This window comes from Ciconia boyciana, chromosome 3, assembly GCF_034638445.1.
Source record: "Ciconia boyciana chromosome 3, ASM3463844v1, whole genome shotgun sequence".
NCBI lineage: Eukaryota > Metazoa > Chordata > Aves > Ciconiiformes > Ciconiidae > Ciconia > Ciconia boyciana.
Window position 1 is genome coordinate 73,356,990 of NC_132936.1, and position 21,221 is coordinate 73,378,210.

Sequence of the window (21,221 nt, forward strand, 5' to 3'; positions counted from 1 at the left end):
CATTTATCACACTCTTCCTGAAGATTCATAACTTTCCTGTTCTTTGTTAATTAAATAACAATGTTTATTTGAACATACTATTGCAAAATAGTAACCTCAAGTTTTACCAAAACAAACTATTTAAGGCCTTTCATTAATCGCCCATTCCCCCCCAAAAGAAAACACTACCTCAAAATATTTTAGCTAAAATCTACTGGCTTCAATACAAATGAAAGCTGGCTAGTCAGCCACCTAAGTTTTCTGATTTTCAACTCTTCAAAGTAATTTCAGAATTAACAATTTAGCCTACTTTGCTTTTGGAGAAGGAGTAGAAAAAAATCCTCTGAATATATATGCCCAAAATCTCTATGAACCTTTTCAAACCAAGTACAAAAGCCACTCATTGTTGCAGATGCAAACAGTGAAGCTCCAGCAAGAACATTATTAGATCTGTCAAGCTGCCTCCTGTAGCACAAGTCCAGAGCACAAGCTACCTCAGGCAGGAAAGGACAGAACCATCTTGAGTTGATTTTGTCTTTTTTAGCTTCAATTTCCAGACTGCTTATGAGCAATACCCAACAAGTCCACTATCGCTATTCTTGCTCATTGTGAGGATAAGATTAAGTGAATCTTCCCCTATGAGAAGACTTGTGATCCCCCATGAGATGCGAGATCTGCACTGCAAATTAATTGTCTGGCAGTAATAGTCAACCTTGCATGCTCCTTTACTAATGAAGTGCTTAGAGATTTGGGGTGAAACTACATGAGAAAGCTGAGAAGACTGAAAGCTTCAGTAAGAGAACATATCTTTCCTTCTCCCTCCACTCTGCTCCCAGACATTGCAGTTCCGCCATCTTTCTTGCTCTGGCCATTATATCTGTTGACCTCTTCTCTGGGTCAAATTCAAGTGATTAACCTATTAGAAGACAATACCTTTCTTCTTGTTGGATTATTCTTTATGCTTCATCAGCAATGAGCTGCTGCATAAGCTCAAACTATCTTGGGTACATTCACTCGTATCACTAGGGCACACTGCAATACCACGCAGATACCAGGGCACACTGGAAGATCCTACTGAGCAAAAAGTCTGGAATTATTCTGAAATCAAAGATTTCACTGCTAAACTGAGAGGAACAATGAAAGAGGCTGACATAAATTACACCCGCTTTCCAAGAACTGTAATTAAGAATCTGAATTACAGACCCTGTAAGTGTGGCTAGACCAAAAACTGAATTTGAGTAGTGAGTTATGAGCCATGTATTATATTATTTTAGCAGCCAGCATTGGATCAGTGGTATGACTGCACCATTTGTATATTCCACTCCTATTATCTCCCTGTGGGATTGCACATTATACCAATTCTACAACTAGATTAGGTACATAAGAGCAGTGACTGCCTAAAGAAAAAAAAAAACAAACCAAAAACATTTCTAAGAAACATGTAAAAACATATTCTAGGAAGCACTAGTCTCAATTTATGCAGCCTCAAACAAACTGGAATTCTATAATCTAAGACTGCTCTGTCTCAAACCACCTCCGACAGCATCCCTGATAAAACAGTATTGATCTGAAATGTTTTCTAAACTTGGACCTACAACTCTAGAATACTCTGCAATAAAAAGCAGCTCTATTTTCATAGAGCCACTGAAAAATTTAGGTTGGAAGGGACTTCTGGAGGTCAACAGCTCCCAACACCTATTCAAAGCAGGACTAACTTCAGGTTTCAACCAAGTGTGCAGGGCCAGCCAAATTCTGAAGATCCCCAGGGATGGAGATTCCACCAGGTTTCTGGAAAACCTCCTCCAGTGTTTCGTCACCCCCACCAAGAACAACTTTTCCCTTATGTCTAATTGGGATTTCCCTTGTTGCAATCTATGACTTATCTCTTGTTGTTTTGCTCACCACCTGAGAAGAGTATGCCTCCCCCATCTTGCCTGTAATTCCCATTAAAACAACTTAAGACTATACACAAGACCACCTTTAGCCCTCTCTTCCCCATGTTAAAGATGCTGAGTTTCCTCAGCCTCTCCACATACATCACTAACCATCTTAGTTGCTCTCAGCTGAACTTGCTCTGGTATATGTCAGCATTTCTTGCAATGGCAGGCTCAAGACAGTCTGTCAGATGCATCCTCACAAGTGCTGAATAGAAGGAATAATCCCATCCTGCATCATGTTGGCTCTTTCTTATGTTCAGTCTGAAAAGCCCTTTTGCCCATACTTTAAGAAGACTGACACATTATGAAGTACTTTGAAGCCCATTTAGATTCACAGCTGCTGTTTGAAATATGTTTTTCAAACAAGGTTAATTAACTTGAAGCTTTTACAGTGCTTTTGCATCACCAAATTGTATTCTATATGACGTAAAAATAGGTATCTAAAGAAATATAATTAGTATAGAAATACTTTTTCTCTACTTTTACACGTGTAATGCTTTCAACATTTGAATGTACTTCTGATTATTTTGTGAACACACACACACAACCTGCAGAACCTGGAGAAAAGCATTCAGTTTGGCAGCTGCCTACTTAAACTGAAGTGGGGAAAAACATGCAGAGAAAAATTGAAGTTATAGGGCTGAATATGCCATGAGGAAGAGCTATAGGAAAAGTTATAAGCCTCAATGCATTTTGTGATGCTGAGTCCAAATTAAATTCAAACCTCTGTGCCAAGTATTTATCTGCTACTGTTGGGCTCTATGCAGATCCTTAATCAGTAGTTTATGTGAGCCCCAACTCTTTTTTCCAGAGACCTCTAGATCCCTCTCCATTAACTAGATGTTTACATGTTTCAGTGGAGTTTAGCTCCATTTGTGTAAGACTTATTTCTTTCTAGCCCAGACAAATGTCCTCTCTAGACATCACAGAGAAACCATTTAAATATTTGAAATTAAAATTTTAAAATGCCAAACTTCTTAATGCCAAAAATCAAAGCCACTGCTAACAATATTTTCACAGTAGGAAAGTTTTGGATGCCAGTATAGACAGTGAAAAACCTTTTTCAATATCATATACTGAAGTTCAGAAAAAATTGTCAAGCACCACATCTTCCCATATCATAGCAGCTGGCAGATCTTGCTCTGCCTTTGTGGATAAATGCAGGATGGCCATCTATTGACTAAGAGAAGAGTAAACCTTGTAAGTGAAAGAGCATATAGATATCAAAAAGGGCTACTATGAGTTGTTACTGGCACCAGTCATTATGAAACTAAGGAAAAAAAAAACTCAAACCAAAAGCAAACAGTTTCAGATGGACTTTTAAACTCCATTTTCCCCCCACTGCCTTGAAAAGCAGCTTCTTTCCAATAAGGAATGGAAATTGCTACACTTTCCATGAAGTAAGTTACCACCATATTGCAAATGAATGATTAGTTATTTTAAATGAGGTGGTATAGTTAATTCCTTATGTGGAAAAAACCCAATTAAAACTATTTTGAAATGCTGTGACTTCCTTTTATCCCATAGCTCTTCCAGAAAGCCTCCTGATTAGTCTCAAGGCAGACAAACATGCGCAATCACTTTTGGTCATTACATGAGAAGTCCTCAGAACAAAAGCAAAGACAACAGCCTATGAAATAATATTGAAAGACTACACCTCCTTTGAGCTTAAATGTCTTCCTACCTTACCCTTAAAGCTATGTTCAAGCTGTACAGAAGTCAGTAATCTGCAATTGGAAATGTCACATTCTCATTCTGACACTGTCAGGGTACTCTTATCCACATCTTAAAAAAGGAGCAGTTCTAGTGATTGGGCCACTGAAGGAATCAAAGAGCATAAAATTCCAGGCATCCCTGGAACCTGGCCCAGTCTGCAGATGATGAAGCCTCTCACCCCCTACTATTATACAACAGTACTAATGACACTGACCAAGACATCTTAACCATTTCATTGGGAGCCACAGGGGATAGACACAGCAGCTTGGTTGACTGGTGTGTAACAATAAGTAACTAAATCGCACCCGGACAAATTTTCAAGACATTGCAGCATGCATTTTGACCATACTGTGACCTTTTACATCAATGAGAGCTATATAGGTTTAAAATATAGGACTAATTTTAGTACCTATAAGAGAGGCTTAGTGACACTGGCCATGGACAACCCAAGGAAGCAAGTAAAACACAAAGCAAGTCTTCCACAGAATCCACTGAATTTGTCATAATGCAACACAGGTTATAATAAATAATTTAAAACTAATAAACCTACAGCCATTCCATTTCACAGTGTTAAAACATATTCTGAAATATTCAGACTGGCTTCATTGTTTCAGCTACAGTAAACTCATCATTTTTACCATCAGTGAGTCCTAACAAGATTGATTGCTCCAGCCAAATCAAAACTAAATGCCAATACTAATATCACCAACCTGAGAGGCAAGCTACAGGCCCGTATCTTTCAGGAACAAACCAAACCAACATACTCTAGAACAACAAAATCTACCATGAACACGGCCATTTCAGTTAAATTAATTTACAGTGAAGAATTACGAAATGCTTGTCGGCCTGGGTTAATAGTAAAATCAGTATGTACAATAGTACATTAAAATATATTCTATCCACTATAATGTCTCATAGTAAGAACTAGTCTAACAATAAATTACTTGAACTCTACAACAATGAATGAAACTTTTTTTTTAAGAAGTATTCCTTGTATCTCATTCTATATCACAAGAGACAAAAGACAGTTCTTCTCATAACTTAAAATTCTATAGAGAAAACTCCCTTACAAACAACACTGGAAGTTAGAAACATATTTCTTATAGATTCAAGAGCAAGGGAAACTAGTATTATGGTGAAATGAGTTGCCCATACGCCTTTTTCCAACTTTAGAATAAATTCAGAAGCTATAAAGAAAACTCATGCAGAACTATTGCATAATTTTCTCAAATATCAGTGATTTTACCAATTTCACTCTTGCACAGATCAGTAAGTTTACCCACATATTAAAATTTCTCCTCAGTGCTTAGGAAAGCTACAAAGAGTCAGCAAAAAACTGTCTACAAAGAACAGATTTGTGTTTCCTTTCCAAACCACAAAATGTAGAAGTTTAGGAGCTGCCTTTTTTCCCCCCTCCATTTTAATGAAACCTTAAACTTTGCATAATTAGAAAAAGCTCTTTCCAGTTGTTGCCATAGGGATAGCGAACTCTTAAAGGAATATGCAAAGAACAAATTTCTACCGTAACACTACCTTACATTTCTCAATCAATTTGTAATTGTTTGACACTAAGTAACATTATAAGTAACATTTGATAAAAGCATTTAGAATACTAGTTTGTTTCAAAACCTAAGACTTTTCATTGTCCCTGTATTACAAAGCCCATTCCAGCCTGATATTTGGAAGCTGAATCGGGCAGAAGGCATTCCAAACACTAATTAACAAATGAAATGAATGAAAATGTTGTATAGCCACATGTGAGCTTAGGTATTTATCAAATTAAAGAGAGTAAAAAAAATATGAAATACTGTAGCATTTTTTTAAAATCCCATAAATACACTATTAGTCAAATATGATTGAAGGAAGCCCACCTTAGCTGAATGGTATCTGAATACACAGAAATGTAACAACAGTTTTAAATTATTCTTCATTGTATATCATATGGTAGCAATATGCAGAATTACAAATTTTAAAAGCAAAGCATAAAAAAAATTCAAATTCTTTAACTATTCCAAGTAAGGGAGAATACTTGCCTTTCTTCCCCCATTGAGAAGACTGAGAACTGAGTATGAGACTGAGAACTGAAGTAAACAGACACCTAAAATGACAGAAGAACCAGATCAGAAAAGAAATTAAAGAATCTAATTGCCTGGGTGCAGGAAATTTGACAAGTAATAGGAGAGCCCAAGTTTCTGGACAAAGAATCAAAACATTTTGATGCTTCTTTCCCAAGTGGACCCATAGTTACATAACCACCTTTCTACATGTGTAGTAACAAAAAAAGGAATTCTTAAGAAATCCCATATTATCTCCTAATATCTTAAACCTCTTCTTCAGAGCTTTTAGCTTCTTATTGTATCTACTCAAGAATTGTGAATTGCACTTCTTGTAAGACTTCCTGTTGCCTTCACCTTCAAAAATAAAGATTACTATTAATCTTTCATCATCCACAGGAATACCGATGTGGTTAAAGATGGAAGCAACTATCTTGACATTACATGTTTTCCAAGTAGACAGCACAAATAAACAGAGGATGCCTTGATTTTATAGTTCTTCCATTTTCTAATGATCCATAGTAGTTCAAATCAGTTTTTTATGTAAAGAATAATAATTTTTATACAGAACTGACAGACATATGTTGTATACATTATATATTTTGACAGCATAGAAGTATCAGAGCAAAACCCACAATTATCCTTTCCTCCATTCCACAATCAAAATAAACTGTACTGATGAAAGCTGCATCTGTGCGAGGAATATTTTGCCAGCATAGTATAACTGTACCAGCAAAACACCTAGAATACACAGATTAAGCCATAGGCTATAGTTTCACAACACTTTTTCCACTGCAGTACCAGCTTAAGCAGTCCTCATCCCTCAGCTGTGCTGGCACAAGTGTTTGTGCAGCTGAGCAGTGAGGCCAGTCAGGGAATCGATCCAGGTTAAAAATAATATTTTTCTGATGGTAAATTCCACAATCTGCTTTGCTGCATAGCCACCTGGAACATTAACTAGTTATACTAGTGCAACTGAGGGGCAAGGCAGGAATAAGAAGCTAAGGTCAGGGCAGCTCATGCCAGTGCTGACATGGAAAGAAATTGCTCATGAAACTACAGGGAATGTTTTGGCATTCCCTGATTAAGTGCATTACCCAAATAGTGCAGAATAAAGAGAAGAATACTACCTCTCAAATGTGTAAAAGCGCAGGAGGCTTCCACCCACTTTTCAGGAAATACTATGCAAGGGCTATAAGAAATTCTCTTAGAAACTATTATTTTTTTAAATAGAAGTTGCAAACTGCCTCTCTTCTCCCCTGCCCCCCCCATCATCATTCTCTGTTTGTGTGAAACAAGTGTATTCTCCCATTTACTGTCTCTCTCACTAGCTCACACAGAAAACCTGGTATTGGATCTCTGCCCTTCAGGCAAACAGGCAAGATGCTACTGCATTTGTTTTCTTAACAAATCCTGGGCAATGGAAAAGGAAGGGAAAATAAACTGTAAGCTAGGATAGTAATATCTCTTTACAGCACCTCTATATGTAAGCACATTTTCTGTACTATGATAAAGTAACAACAAGACTAAAAAAATACAACTCATCTCAATACTAGCTACCCTGTTTGTGTAAGGGTACACCCTACCTCCTTGGTAAGATTTTAACGTTCAGCAGCAATAGGACAAGCCTTTCTGTTAGTGATCTGCTTTCCTCCTCAAGTTTTTCAGTCCAAAGGAACTATTGAAGAAACATGTCTACAAGATCACAAGAAGGTATGAACCCTTGCTGGTTGTGCTCTCTTGATATAAATGCTTTCTACTCCTTGGGGACAAGAGCTATTGGCATACAAACTGCTCAAGTTTACCACTACGTGGACAAGGCTTCCAGACAGAAGCTGATTTATATAATATTAGCATGGCATGCAAGACACAGGGAGCGCAGACCTGTGTCTCAACCATGTTCAAAAGCAGCATCCCTGGCACATAATCTTCTTCCTCCTTCTTGTTACAGCACAGTTTTTGAAAGGATTGCAGTTAAGACCTGAAAGCAAGTATATGCTTTTGCTTTTACTTAAAAGAAAAAAAAGCCCTAATTTTGGGATTCGTGCATGGGAATTTTTGGATGTGTGAACTAATTCACACATGCTTCACACTTAGGCAAGTTTCTGTACACATCTCAGAAAAGTTAATAAATCAAATGTATCTTTTCAAATGTTTAAATTGAAAATATATCAAACAGCTAAGTGTAACTTTTGTAGCTTATTTCTATAATTTGCTTCAAAGCACTCATGAGACATTTTAATGCTATCAACTTAGAGAATAAGGAAATAAATGCATTTTTTCATCTGTTAACTTCAGATGTTTATAATCAGATTTAATTCAAAGTACAGTTTAGAATTTCAAGGGAGGAATACTGTAATTAAAGAATGAGTTTTATAAAAGTCAATCTGAATCAACACTAATGCCAAGAATACACTGTATTCTTTCCAGCCATCACTGGGCAGAGGGCACATTTCAGAGTTGGGTCATGAGCAACAGATCTTGTTTAGTATTTTGATCTTTTATCCTTTTTTTGCCTTTTAAGAGGTGCAAAATAATGATAAGCAGTCTATTTGCCAGACCTAGACTAAATGATCTCAAACTACTGATCGTCCTGTAGCGTAACTCCGCAGTAGTCTATATTGTAAAGGAAACACCACACTGAAGTCCTGAGACAGTAGGCTGGTTTCTCATCTGATCTGACCACAACTCTTCAGGGGTCAGGTTTCACTGCACTACTTTGTTATGGTGCCAATTCTGATAAACTCACAGTTAAACTAAACTCTAGTTTGTGGGAGCCCATGAACATACAACTTTAGGTACTTGTTCTAGCACCTTATCACAGTTGTGTAAGACCAGGTAAGAGTCACGAATTTTGACGTGCCCAAATACATCACCCAACACAAGTATTACCTGTTTATGCACAAAAAGTAAACCACATTATTTAAAAATGTATGCTTCCTCTTATGTAAGTCGTACCATATCATTATGATAACACAGATGCACCTAAATTAATCTACCTTCTCAGAAGATCCTACAACAGGTAGCTGAGCAAACAACAGCAGCTTGCTGTCACCCGGAGGGATTCCTTTCTAAATACTACTGCAGAACTCTTTTGGTAAGTGTCCTCAAGTTAAGCGTTCTGCATCACAACAACTTTCGCAGACAGAGTTCTGAGATAAATCCTTTACCAAGACATCGTTTATCACAAGCTACCAAGTTAGCTTAAGTGAACTTTCTTCATCTGCATATCACATACCTGTCCTCATTTTTCTGTCCCCCCACACCTCCAATTCAACCCAGTTCAACAGGTTGCTGCTGCCACCTACCGGAAGAGGTCTTACTCTCCCTTCTCCTCCATGGTAACTTTTCTCTGGCTCTTCTGCTCACTGGACACTTCAAAGAGGCAATTCCATTTGCTGGTACAGCAGAAAGTTATTTTTTGGTGGGCGAGGGGGAGCCTGAATTAGTCTCTAGCAAATTGAGCTGGCTAGAAGAGGGACCTAAGTGCCAATACAAGCCCACATGGAGGGGAAGAGTACAGACTGGGGATATATTTCCCTTGTTAACAGGAGGGGACTGTTAGATTGGCACTCTTTTTTCCAATTATATGAACAAGCAGAATGACTGCTGAACTCTAGAGCTAACTTTAGGTACCTTTAGGTAACTTTATCTGACTTTAGGTACCCTCTATAATTCTTGGTCTTGTATCATTTTGTGATTAAAATATAGTCTGAAGTACTGAATTAATATGAAGATCATATATATTGGATTCCAAGCTTTCAGTGAATCTCCAAAGTTAAGACAAACTACTCCTTTGTTAGCAATTGGGCTAATACCCATCAGTCTGGTAAGAGAATGGAAAGTAGTCTCCAAACACCAATTCATCTTTCCACTAATCTCCTTAAAATTTGAATTAAGCCCACTGAAGCTGCAAGTGAACTCAGGCAAAGAGACTAAAATCAAGTCAGCCCAAGTGCTACATATTCTGTGAACACATCCACAGAACAGTCCTACCCCAACATGAAAAAAACCCAACCAAAAAAAAACAACCAAAAAATCTCTGTTGTCCACATCATGAAGCAAGAACAAAGCATATCAAGTAACTGAGCTATGCAGATATCTGGTAATTCAAAACAATAACAGTTTCAAGCTTGGCACCAGACATGCAATGGTGACTTTTGCTCAGATCCATGTTTTACCACTCAGTTGTGAAAAGCCTTCAGAATACCAAATTTTCAATTGCATAGTTTTACAATTGTAACTTTACAACAAATGTAATTTTACACCAATTATAGTCATCATCAGCATGAAGCTGACTAGAAGTGTTTGAAATTCTATTTTTAAAAGTAAGAAACAGTCATCAAAAAAGAGATTGCCACTACCACATAAAAATGAGCTTTGCTTATCTGAAAGGCTTCAGACAAGAAAGAAAGAAGAAAGGAATTTTTACAGGTATCATTTATTTTTCTCTCTTTCACTTTGTTTCATTCAAAACCAGCAGCAGTTATACCCTTTAATGGAGTAGATTAAGTGTTAGAGGCTAAGCTTTGGAAAATTCTAGGTGTATGGGAAGACACTAGGCTCCACACAGTCTCTGCCTCACAGCATGGAAGGCAAAAGACTAAAACCAGTCTAGAAGGTTAGGACTCTCTGAGCAGTTGTAAACTCAGCACAGACTTTCAGTTTCACATTTGGTGGTATTGCTTTTCTACACATTCTGACAATTTTATCTGACTGAAAGACTTGGAAGGGAAGGAACTTGTCTTACTCTTGCAGCCCTGTCCTCATTTCTCTCCTGTTTTCCCCTTTCATTTCCACATCAGCCAGAGTCCATCCACTCCATAGATTAAAAAAAGGAAAAGATAGAAGCATTGAAAATCTTTCTGTTCTCAAAAAGGATTAATCTAGAAAACACTGGGTTCTTGTGGTTTTTTTTTGGTTTTGTTTTTTGTTTTTTTTTTTTTAATTTTGTTAGTTTTTAAAAAGATCCCCCCCAAAATTCTTTAATCTTGAATTTTTGTACGTGCAGGCTATGGTCTGCAGCCTTGAAAGACAGAGGCTTGTGTTTTAAGAACATTCAGATTCTCACTTCAGGAGCTGGAGCTCAAAGAACACTAAGTATCATGCAGTTCATTGAAAAAACCACTAGAGTTGGCACAGTGTTTCTTTTGCTACTTGTTCCTGTCATTTCTTCATGCACATCCTACCAGTAAACAAAATATATATTCAGAAATCACAGTACAAATATATTCAGAAACCAACACTACCCTACATTTTACCCTATCATTTTATCATTTTATCATTATTTAATCATTTTATCATTAAATATATTATAATTAAAAATAATTATTATCAAAATATTTCATCATTAAAATATTTATCACAAAATATTTTATCATTATTTAATCATTTTATCATTACCCTACATCCCTTTTTTCTCCACTCTCTCATCTGTTAAAGAGCAACCACAATAAGAAATTTCACTTTCCAACTCATAATAGAAATCCCACTTGCTACAATCAGCAAGACAAAACCAGCTACAGATGCAGTTTGAAACAGATCTGTCACTACAGGCTGAAGGAAAAGGTTAAAAACAGGTATAGAAAGAGCACAGTACAGATTCCCTTGTAGGACACTCAGGAAGATGAAGAACAGAGGAGAAAGGTCCTGAGAAACAATCACTAATGATAATGTAAGCTGAAGTTTTTCATAGTGTCTAAAGGATATTATTGTTGGCCTGGGCAAGGTAAGCATCAGCAGCAAACAGAATGGCCACCAAATCAATGGGGTCCATAAGTCCCAGTCATAAAAGCATACTCTGCTACAGAGAAGGTTAGCTACAAAGGGACAGACATACAAGAAATTGCTGTATCATTCATACTTTGTTCAGAATAAAAGATGCTTACATACATGCCATGTAAGTGCAAAAAAAATATTGCAGATAATGCCCACTATCATTTCTTCCATTGAACAGAAAAAAGCTTAAGACACCTACCATCACCAAGGATAAAAAAAACAAAAAAGGCAGCTGACCCTTGGGGACCTTTCAGCTTTGGTATAGAACAAGGGAAGAAAAAAACCTCACACAGCAGACAGTTTAAACTGCAGACTTTTGGAGGGGGACAGGTGAGTTAGTAACGTCTATTAGACACAGTCTTTGACTAGGCTCTATAGTATTCCTCTAACTTACATGTTATTGATACAAATCCTACCAAGTAATGCTTACAACTACAAGGTCCCCAATACAGAAGTCCGTGTGCCTACAAAACTTGCTGATCCAGTGCTTGGAAACTGCATCTGCTCTTGAAAGATAATTTTACTGGCTCCTCTGCTAAAACTCTTGTCTACTTCAAAACATAAGACACCAGCATGATTTTAAGACTCAAAGCCCAGTCCCTCCCCCTCTAATTCCAGCAGTCTTCAACATTTTAAATTTCATTCTCTCAGTCCAAGAAAGAAATGACTGAGCTGCAAAAAGAAAATTGCCTTAGCAGCTACCTACACAAATTTGGATGACGGATTTAACATGTAGGGACAATAAAAACAACAAAAGTCCCTTTTTCGTCAAAAAGAAAAAAATAAATGTAAACAACATAATCATAACTGAGAAAACAGAAGTAAAGGTCTCAGAACAGATTATCAGAGAAGACCTCCCCCCCACACACACACAGTAGTACAGTCCGATGTCCCTGACTCACTATTTGCTGAAATACTGATAAAAGCAAATGTCTTCTCCATGCATGACATTAAAGGTAAAAATAAACAACACATACAGAATAACCAAATAATTTAATTATGTTACCAAGACATTTAAGTAATTATATTGCAGATACCTAAAAACTATAATCATGGTCCCTTAACAGAGCAAAGATACTTAGAATATCACTATCCCTAACTGCTGAAGACAGAGGGAAGAAATTAAAAACCTCTCCCCTTATGAGCATCTGTAATCACCAGGCATCTTTAAAAAAATAAAAATACTGCTGATGAAAAACTCCCAATTCCTTTCCCTTATTTAAAAAGTGAAGAAAGAACCTTGAATCAGAATTGTCATGAGATCTGAACCTAACCATAAAAGAGATTAAATGAATCATTTAAGCATAATCGAAAACTAGTTTGTTCAGAATATCCGTGCTCAAAATTAGGTTCTCCAGCTTTTCAAAGAAAGCAGTCTCTCTCTTCCTCTTTACACCTTTCACACACAGCATATTTCTTTCTGCTCAAGAGCTTAAATTAAAATATTTCATTACAGACAATACCACTTCAAAATGCTCATGCTACTTCAATCCAGAAAATAAACATTGTCAGCATATTAAAATGTTTCACATATCAGTTAAAGTACACCATGCAAAATTATTATACATGTCACAGACTAAATCTACATCAAACTGAAAAGCAGAAGTCAGAGAAAATTATTTCTTTTTGAAATGCAAAGGTTTTCTGAGGTAGAAAATGACTGGATAAAGCAATCAGTCATAAGTTTCTCTTACTTCAGTGAAGTAAAAGCAGAGTTGTTCTAATGGGGGCAAACATTTTTGGTTATTTTAAGGATTTGGGGAAAATTTCCATGCAAGAGTTTATTCAAACAGGTCACCTTTTGAGAACAGTAGGCTTAAAGATATAATGTAATAACCAGTTGTATGATTAAAAGATATGGCTGAAGATCAAATAGAATACATCTTCAGTTTTGTGCATTGCTGTACTTTATTTTACCCGTACTTTCCTGAGAAAATGCCTTCTCAAAATTAAACTCTCGTTTTTTCATTTTGCCACAGCTAAAAGTTTTTCCAATTACACTTGGAACTGGCATAGTAGCGCAAGCCTCAAGGTAGCATCAATCCCAACTCTCTTGCTCTCCGCAGGCATGACCAGTGATACCTTGTCCTGCAGCCTCCGAAACGGTGAAGTCTCTTACAGTCAACTCCCATTCCACAGCAGTTTGATCAGCTGAGAGGTGGGTAGGTGGAAGGAGGCTAATGAGCAAAGAAAAACACCCACCCACTCCTTTAAAGTACACTGACAATTTTCAAAACACTTTCACCTTTTGTAATAAGTATGACAGTATCACCTATCACTACTGATGAGTACAAAATGTGTGACCACTATCAGGCACTTAGATATTGATGAGAAAGTCCCATGTCCTATTTTCCACAGAAACAGATGCAAGCAGAATGAAAGGTCTGAAGCAACTAGACCAGTGGGCATGGAGTCAGATAACTAAGCAGCTAAGTACCATGAGCCCCAACTTCTTTCCTGTTCCCTCATCATAAACCGAGCAACTATAGTGCAGCTTCTACTCCCTTATTTACCCTGGGTGACTCACCTTGAGAATCATCTCAGTTTATTTAATGAACTTTGAGATTTAATTTCCCAGCAACCTTCATGCTAGTCTTTCCTGGTCAAGAAGTACAAAGGATTGTGTCACACACACACACTTTTACATCCAGGCTGATTGAATATTTTCTTTTCTATTCTTCTCCTCTTTACCAAACTCAAACAATTTATTTAATTGATAGGAGAGGTGTCACTGGTAAACCCAGTGTTTGGGTAAATAGCTACTGAAAGCCAGACTCTGGCAAAAAAATAAATTCCTTTTTCATCTTAGTCAGGGACTTGTCTTGTTTACTCATAACGTTTCAATGACAGTAAGGCTGAGTGTTTCGGCCACTCCTTGAAATGCAGTTCCAAAACAATTCAATACTGCCGCTGTCATTGCCCCTGCTCCCAGGCATGCATTCCCCCTCTCCCTCTTGTGATAAGCCAATGCTGGCACTCATCTGATCCTGCAGCAAGCCAGTTCACAGAGCAAAACCGGGGGAGGGAGGGGAGGGTGTAGTGTTCATTTTCTGCTAGTTTAGCTTTGAGTCAAATGAATGCCAGTGTGAACACAGAGAAAAGAGCAGAGCCAACTTAACACTGATTTACAAATCACACCCTTAAGTTTTAGTTTAGTGAGCAGCTAATTGGAAACAACTGTGTTAAAAGACAGCACCTGAAGTGAGAGCAAGTGGAGAAGTTTCAGAAAGATTGGTAGGACACCACCAAGAGAGAAGCTACCACCAAGAGGTAGGGAAGAAAGACCTTCAGCTATTTAATGCAGTACCATAAAGAAAAGAACAGCCACAGAAGTCCCCTTTTCTGTCTGCCCTCTTCTCCAGAAGGAGAATCGAGACCCTTGGATAGGAAGGGTGCCCGTATTAGGAAGAGGCCTACAGCTGGGCTGCCATAGTTTTAGGCTAACAGAGCTTGACTTTGTATCTAAGTGCAGTTATCTTCACCCATGAAACTACACTGGCAGAAGGTCCTAGGGTAGCGGAGGACTTCTTTGACAGAATAGCTGCCAGGGAAAAGGGGGAAAGAAAGGGAGAAGCAAGGTCATGAAAACGAGGAGTTGTTTTCTTTTTCTTCTCTGTTAGTTCCCAAACTAACTTGTGTAAGGACAAAACCAAGACCACCATTGCAACATTTGGGAGGAAGCCTCTAGTTTCCACTTATTTTCTGCCAACTTCATAGTAGCAGGGAAAAATGAACAAAACCCCATTAACCTGGGGAAAAAACCTACACCAAGATGAGGTAACAGACACTGATAGGCAAGAGTCAAATAGAAATACTCATGGTGGTGCCAATACAACTTATTTTTCCTGTTGCCTTTCTTCAAGGAGCATATTTTATACACGAGGGAGAAGTAACAGACATGTCTAAACAGCTGTTCCTCTAGCTCCCAATTATTTTTCCATACTTTTCTTCTAGGATAAGATACAGATTTCCTACCTAGGAACTGATAATACGTCATTTTAAAATTAGCTGTTTTCCCCCTGAGTTTCCCATGTTTCGCTATGAACTTTCTTCAAAGAAGAGAAGAATGCTACTTGTTCTCCAACCTTCTGTAAAGGAAAGAAAGATGCAATCACTGCACTTCCTGCTCTGTAAGGGACTAACACCACCGACCCTTTTTTCTGCACTTTACTCCACACAGGATTCAGGGAGAGAAGGTTAACAAGGGAAGGGGAGAGGAAAGCTAGGAAGAACAGAAATGTCTCCAATATTCAAGTCTTCTCAATATGTATTGTTTCCTGCTGTTTTAAGCTTTAAAAGATGGCCACTAATACTTTTACAAGTTAACCTATCTTCTACCTTTTCTACCACTAAACAGTATCTCCTTACAAAGGTCCTGACACCAGATACAGACTAACAAGACAACTAGATAGTCAAAAGGAAAAAATTAAAAATAAGCTGCTCAGAAAAAGGTAGATGAGGAAAGTAATAGAGAGAAGTTGAGAAAGAATAGAAGATACCTTCTAGCCCAAGGCGAATAAAGAGCTTTTAACCTTGTAAGGTCCTCCACTTGTCACCCCGCTTGGGAAGAAAAGACTCCCACAACAGCAGCCAGATTTACAGAAGACTAAAATCCACATTAAAAAATCCAGAAAATTTGCAACTAAAATTCTGTCCCTGTCTTATCCCTATTCCAAGGCCCTTCCTTGCAAACTGGGCGGGGGGGGAGGCAGGGGCAGAGGGAAAGCACAGAAATAAACCGTTGTTTAAAAAGCTAGAAATCAAGATTACACTATCATCTAGCAGCAAAAACAGAAAAGGGTTCTCTCTGAAACTGACATACATGTATTAATAAACTACAAAATCTAACAAACCTTTCTAATTATAAAACCGGCAATATTTTGGGCATATTAACACATGCCAAAAGTAAAAAAAGTTGATGTTTAACTAATTACTAAAATGACAAATTTTGTTATTAACTTGCCAATCATTCTAAAAAGAAGTAATTTCCCACTCTCTCTACTAAACACTTATCTTCCCACTCAGATTTTGACCTTCCTCTGTCTCTTCTGGATATTATACCACCTTATAGCCTTTAACTAAGAAATAAGCTGTGTTTTATCCTTCTCTTTACAACTGGAGTTAAACACTGAAAATATAAAAAGTACATACAAGTAAGAAGAACAGTTAAGCCTCAGTGTTTAAGTTTACTCTTCTAACCACAGATATAGCCAGATATCAGGCGTTTTCAGGAAACTAAACAGAGAGCTGAGATCCCATTGTATAAAAACAAATATTAAACAACTCCATGGAGGAAAAGTAACTCTGCTAGTCTGGATAGCTCTTCACAACTTAGACATACTAATACATTTCTTGCATTTGCAACAAAGATAAGAGGCCTGTTAATAGAAGTAGACCGACTTCTGAAAGATAAGATGAACAATGTCACACAGATAAAGTGGCAAAGGATTCATAACTATTATATCTAGCTTCATATTTCAGAAGGATTCAATTTTTCACCCATTCCAATTTTCTAACGCTTGTTCTGCAAAAATAATAAGCCATGGGCTACAGGCAGGCATAATTTAAAAATGCAGATGTGGACTTTTCACAGGAGCTGGCAAGAACAAAGGTATGAAAAAACCCTTGTGCTTTAATTTTGTGATAAAAGCACAGTTTTCTTCCCATAAATGAATAGCAAAATAAGTGTTATTCCTTCAAATTACACACAGTTTCATTCTCACAATAAGTTCAGAAAGGATGACAAAGCAGTGGCAATGAATTCTTAACTTTAGAAGGCAAAGCTGCACTGCTAGGCTTCTCCTAAATCAATTTAAAATCCTAGTCAATGCATGTACATCAGAAAACAAAGCTACAGAAGTCAGAGAAGCTGTACTGCAATAGTAAAATGTGAAATGAGAAAGTGCTTTTGAAATCAGTGAATTTTGACAGTCTGAGCAGTCACTGTAGGCATTCTGCAACATTCATTGACATGACAGTGTAAGGTGATGACTTGCCCTTATCACAAACAGGCAGCAGCTTCAAGTCACACAAAGCTGAAATACTATTTTGCTCTAAGTCTTGTAAAAACTTCAAACTAGAAGACAACTTTTTTTTTTTAAATTAACGAAATCTCATGCTAGTATAACTCTGGATATTTTTCTAGCTAAAGTATTTTTTTCAGCATGAACTATATTATGTTGAGTCAAGTTGCAGGTCTCAAGATCTCATTTGCGTTGGCAAGAATTTCCCCACTCATTGATGAGGAGTGGAAAAAACATTCCGGAGAATTGCCATTTGCTCTACACTGAAGAAATACAAGCTACAGTTTGGCCTGTTCTTTTGGCCAGTTTCAACAGGAAGGAAGCCTGTAGCTCCATCAACTCTGCTAACACCATTAGGTGGTACTTTGACTTTAAGATACTCTGTCGCAGGGAATTTACTTGAAACTAAAATCCACAACAAAAAATTAGGCAAAATCAATATAATAAACACAACCAAGAAACAAGTAACGTCAAACTTCAGCACCTCGATAAGGCTTAAACACTTGTGTTTTATACAGCATTTTGTATATAGATGGACACTTACATTAAGCTTTAGCCTGAAAAAGTTGTTAGTATCTGCCAGTCTGAAATCTGAACATGCAGGCCAGATTGGCAACTACTGTTATGTTCCAAAGTCCATCCAAAATCTGCAATTTAAAGAAAGAGAATACCTACATGCTAATTTTAATGTACTCATCTTTAAATGAAGCTTTATATTCACTAATATGGCTGGATACCAGATTATAATTTAATAGATTCACCAGTTTCCTCTCATAACCATTAAAGGTTACAAAAGACTCTAACTCTAGGCCAGCTCAAATAATACTCCCTTGTAGTACACTGGTGAAAACAGGAATATCTTTACAAACATGTTTTGCTATCCTATTTTAACCACATCTTTCCTCAAGTGTCAACAAGTGCTGCACCTCTTTTCTAAATTATTCTCTCCATCTTCCTCTCTTTCCATAGTTTACATACCTCATTACAGTTATGCTTATCTATTAGCCACACTTTCACCAGTTTCAATGGGACCTGAATTTCCTACTCCATTGCAAAACCAGACTACAACATTCAAAGACTAAACACCTTAGAAAAACCTAGCCATTCTTATCGACAAAGAGAAGACTGCTAGGATTCTTACCGGCACCATCACTTAAAGATCACTAATTAAAACACGTCTGCTGAAAGCATTTAAGACTCCTTGATTATCTTCAGAAAACAGGAGAAAGATTACTGTTACCATCTTTCACCCAGGTAGACCACTGGTGAAGATTTCACACAGTGGCAGAATCCATACATGTGGGTTCTGTGGTGAAGTCAGTTCAACTAGTTCCTGTCCTACTTTCTGAAGGGCTAGCTTTTAATTTGCTCCATTTTAGCAATTCAGTTGGTGACCTTGTAAACAGCTGCAGTGCCACAGATGGGCAGAGATGAATTCTTGAACTGGTCTTCCTGCTTGTCTATCGTAGTACTGCTCTTAGGTCTACAGTTTCAAGAGAGGCTTTCTTCAGCAACAATACCAGCTTAATAAACTCTTCTCTCTTCTTTGCCATACCTCAGTTGTGCAGAAAAACCTATTTGTGGGATCATACTATAAAGCACATCAGCGAACTAAGGGGAAAGGATGGCAAATCCACACACTGTCACTGCTGTACTGCAAAACATCCCCCTCAGTGGAAACTACTGAACTGATCTAACAGCTCCTCAGCATCAAGGGGTTAGTCTCACTCCATGAGATCACTTAAGACAGTTAAATAGAAATCAACTTTTTCTGGTTAGTTTTCTAACCCCCAGTACAGACTGACCTGGCTCACAGACAGATAAGACAAGTACCAGAGACCAGCTGCTTGTGTCAGTGAAAGAAATCTTCCCTGTCCTGTCACAGCAAACTATCAGACTGGCCCCCAATGCTCACAAATTCTTGCCTTTTTGCTTTAAACCTGTTATCTCAAAGCCATTTTGTTATATTACTCCAAGAGTATTTCATTTACACAGAAATACTGACAAAAGAGGTAAAGCTTTCCTTTCATGGCAGCAAAGGCATATTTTGTATCAATAGACCAAACTACTCACCCAAGTCAAGGTTGACACTCTTCCAGAAAAATAACACCGTTTTGCATGTGTAACTGCAGCTACACTAGCAACCGCTGCATGCATACAGCTACATCATGGAAAGATGACACTTCCATGCATCCAAGATGATGTGGCCATGTTGGTATCATTCACATCTTTGACAAGACCTACATCACCAGAAGAGTGACGATAACAGGTTGCCATATCGATTTTTTTTTCCTCTGCAGTATGTGTATGAAAGCACTACTGGGAGAACTGATATTTTCCTTTCAGTCTGGAAACCACAGGGGTTTTCAACCCCATGCAGGGAAAAAAAAAGAAACAAATAACGGGTATTTTCTCTGAACCTTACTACTTAACACATCAGCTGCTAGAAACAAGAGGCTGGAGAGAACAGAAATTTCCACAATCCGAATGACAGTTCTCTCTGCTTACAATTTACTTTATTCTCCTTCACCAAATACTGTGGAAGAGGAATCCAAAAAGTGTTGTACTTCTTTAGGCCTGGGAAAGGAAGATTAAAATGTGCTTCTTGTAGAGGAGCAGGAACTAATTCTTTAGCAACCCCTTTACACATAGCTAAGTCCTAACTCAGATACACAACAAAGTTAGTTATATTGCTTAAAAATTTGCTAGTAGTCAAGTTTCTCCTTGTATTCAACTCATTTTACAATAAAAAGTTCTCATTCTGACTGAAGTCCCAAGTGTAAGCATTACAGATGTGATCCACTGTCATGACCTCCAACAGAATTCCCAGCTTTGTAACACCTACCTCTACCTTAAGCAGCTACCAATGGATACAAGCTGGTGAGGGTCTAACTCAAGTAATTTCATAATTCTTGTATGAATCGTTCAGGCAAATCTTAAGTCATATATCAAAACAGCTAAATGAATCACAGCTACTAAAGATAGTTTTAATTAATTTTTTAAGAGTGACACAGTTTAAAATGACTGAAGAACTAACAGGCATAATAGATGAAAGATAACATGAATACTTTGCTAAATGTCTTTGTCTAATCCAATATATGCATCTTGGTAAACAAACTTTATTATTCATGGGACTGCAAACTCTTCTGGGACTGACTGATTTAATAAATATTTATACAGTGCTTTGCACAAAAGGGCCTAATCCAAGTCATGCTCTTCAGCCAATACCAAAGCATAAATAAAATATAATAATCTGGTATTAGCAATTATTCCAGCAAGATGGTTTAAAATACACAGTTTGAGGCACACACACAAAAAATCTTATCCCCATTTACCAGACAAGACCAGTATTTTTAAAAAAGGGAACAAGACACCAAAATTTTTAACCGAAGCAGCCTCATAAGCCAATGTGGAACATACTGTTTCGTATTTATCAACCTAAAATGCCTTTTCAAGCATACTTTTGCTGAGCCCCTGGAGATTCGCTGTTCCCAGGCTTAAACCTGTTAGATTAAAGAAGGCTCTCTAAGAAAGATAACCTACCATTCCCTTTCAAAAAACAAATGTTTGTCCAACAAAGGGAAAGTAGAAGTTTGAACCAGTTGAATGAATTAAAAGAGATCCAAGTACAGAACTCATGACACTTTCTTTTTCTCTCATTCTCTCAGGGAAGCCTAAATGGAGCAGGGGCAAACTTAGCAACTGATACTCTGAAGAGGAAACAGAATGAGAAA

At 37.5% G+C, this 21,221-nt stretch overlaps 1 protein-coding gene across 3 annotated transcripts in view; it reads right to left on the reverse strand.

Annotated features, from left to right (window-relative positions):
• The window catches only part of TAB2 (TGF-beta activated kinase 1 (MAP3K7) binding protein 2), a 66,880-nt gene that overhangs the window by 38,476 nt on the left and 7,183 nt on the right, over positions 1-21,221 (reverse strand). For 2 of the 3 annotated variants that reach the window (XM_072856143.1, XM_072856142.1), the window contains exon 1: positions 5,666-5,730. The exons of the other annotated variant lie outside the window; for it this stretch is intronic. The gene's annotated coding sequence lies outside the window, so the exon portion shown is untranslated. Of the gene's footprint in view, positions 1-5,665; positions 5,731-21,221 lie in introns of those variants that run through there. 3 annotated transcript variants of the gene reach the window in all.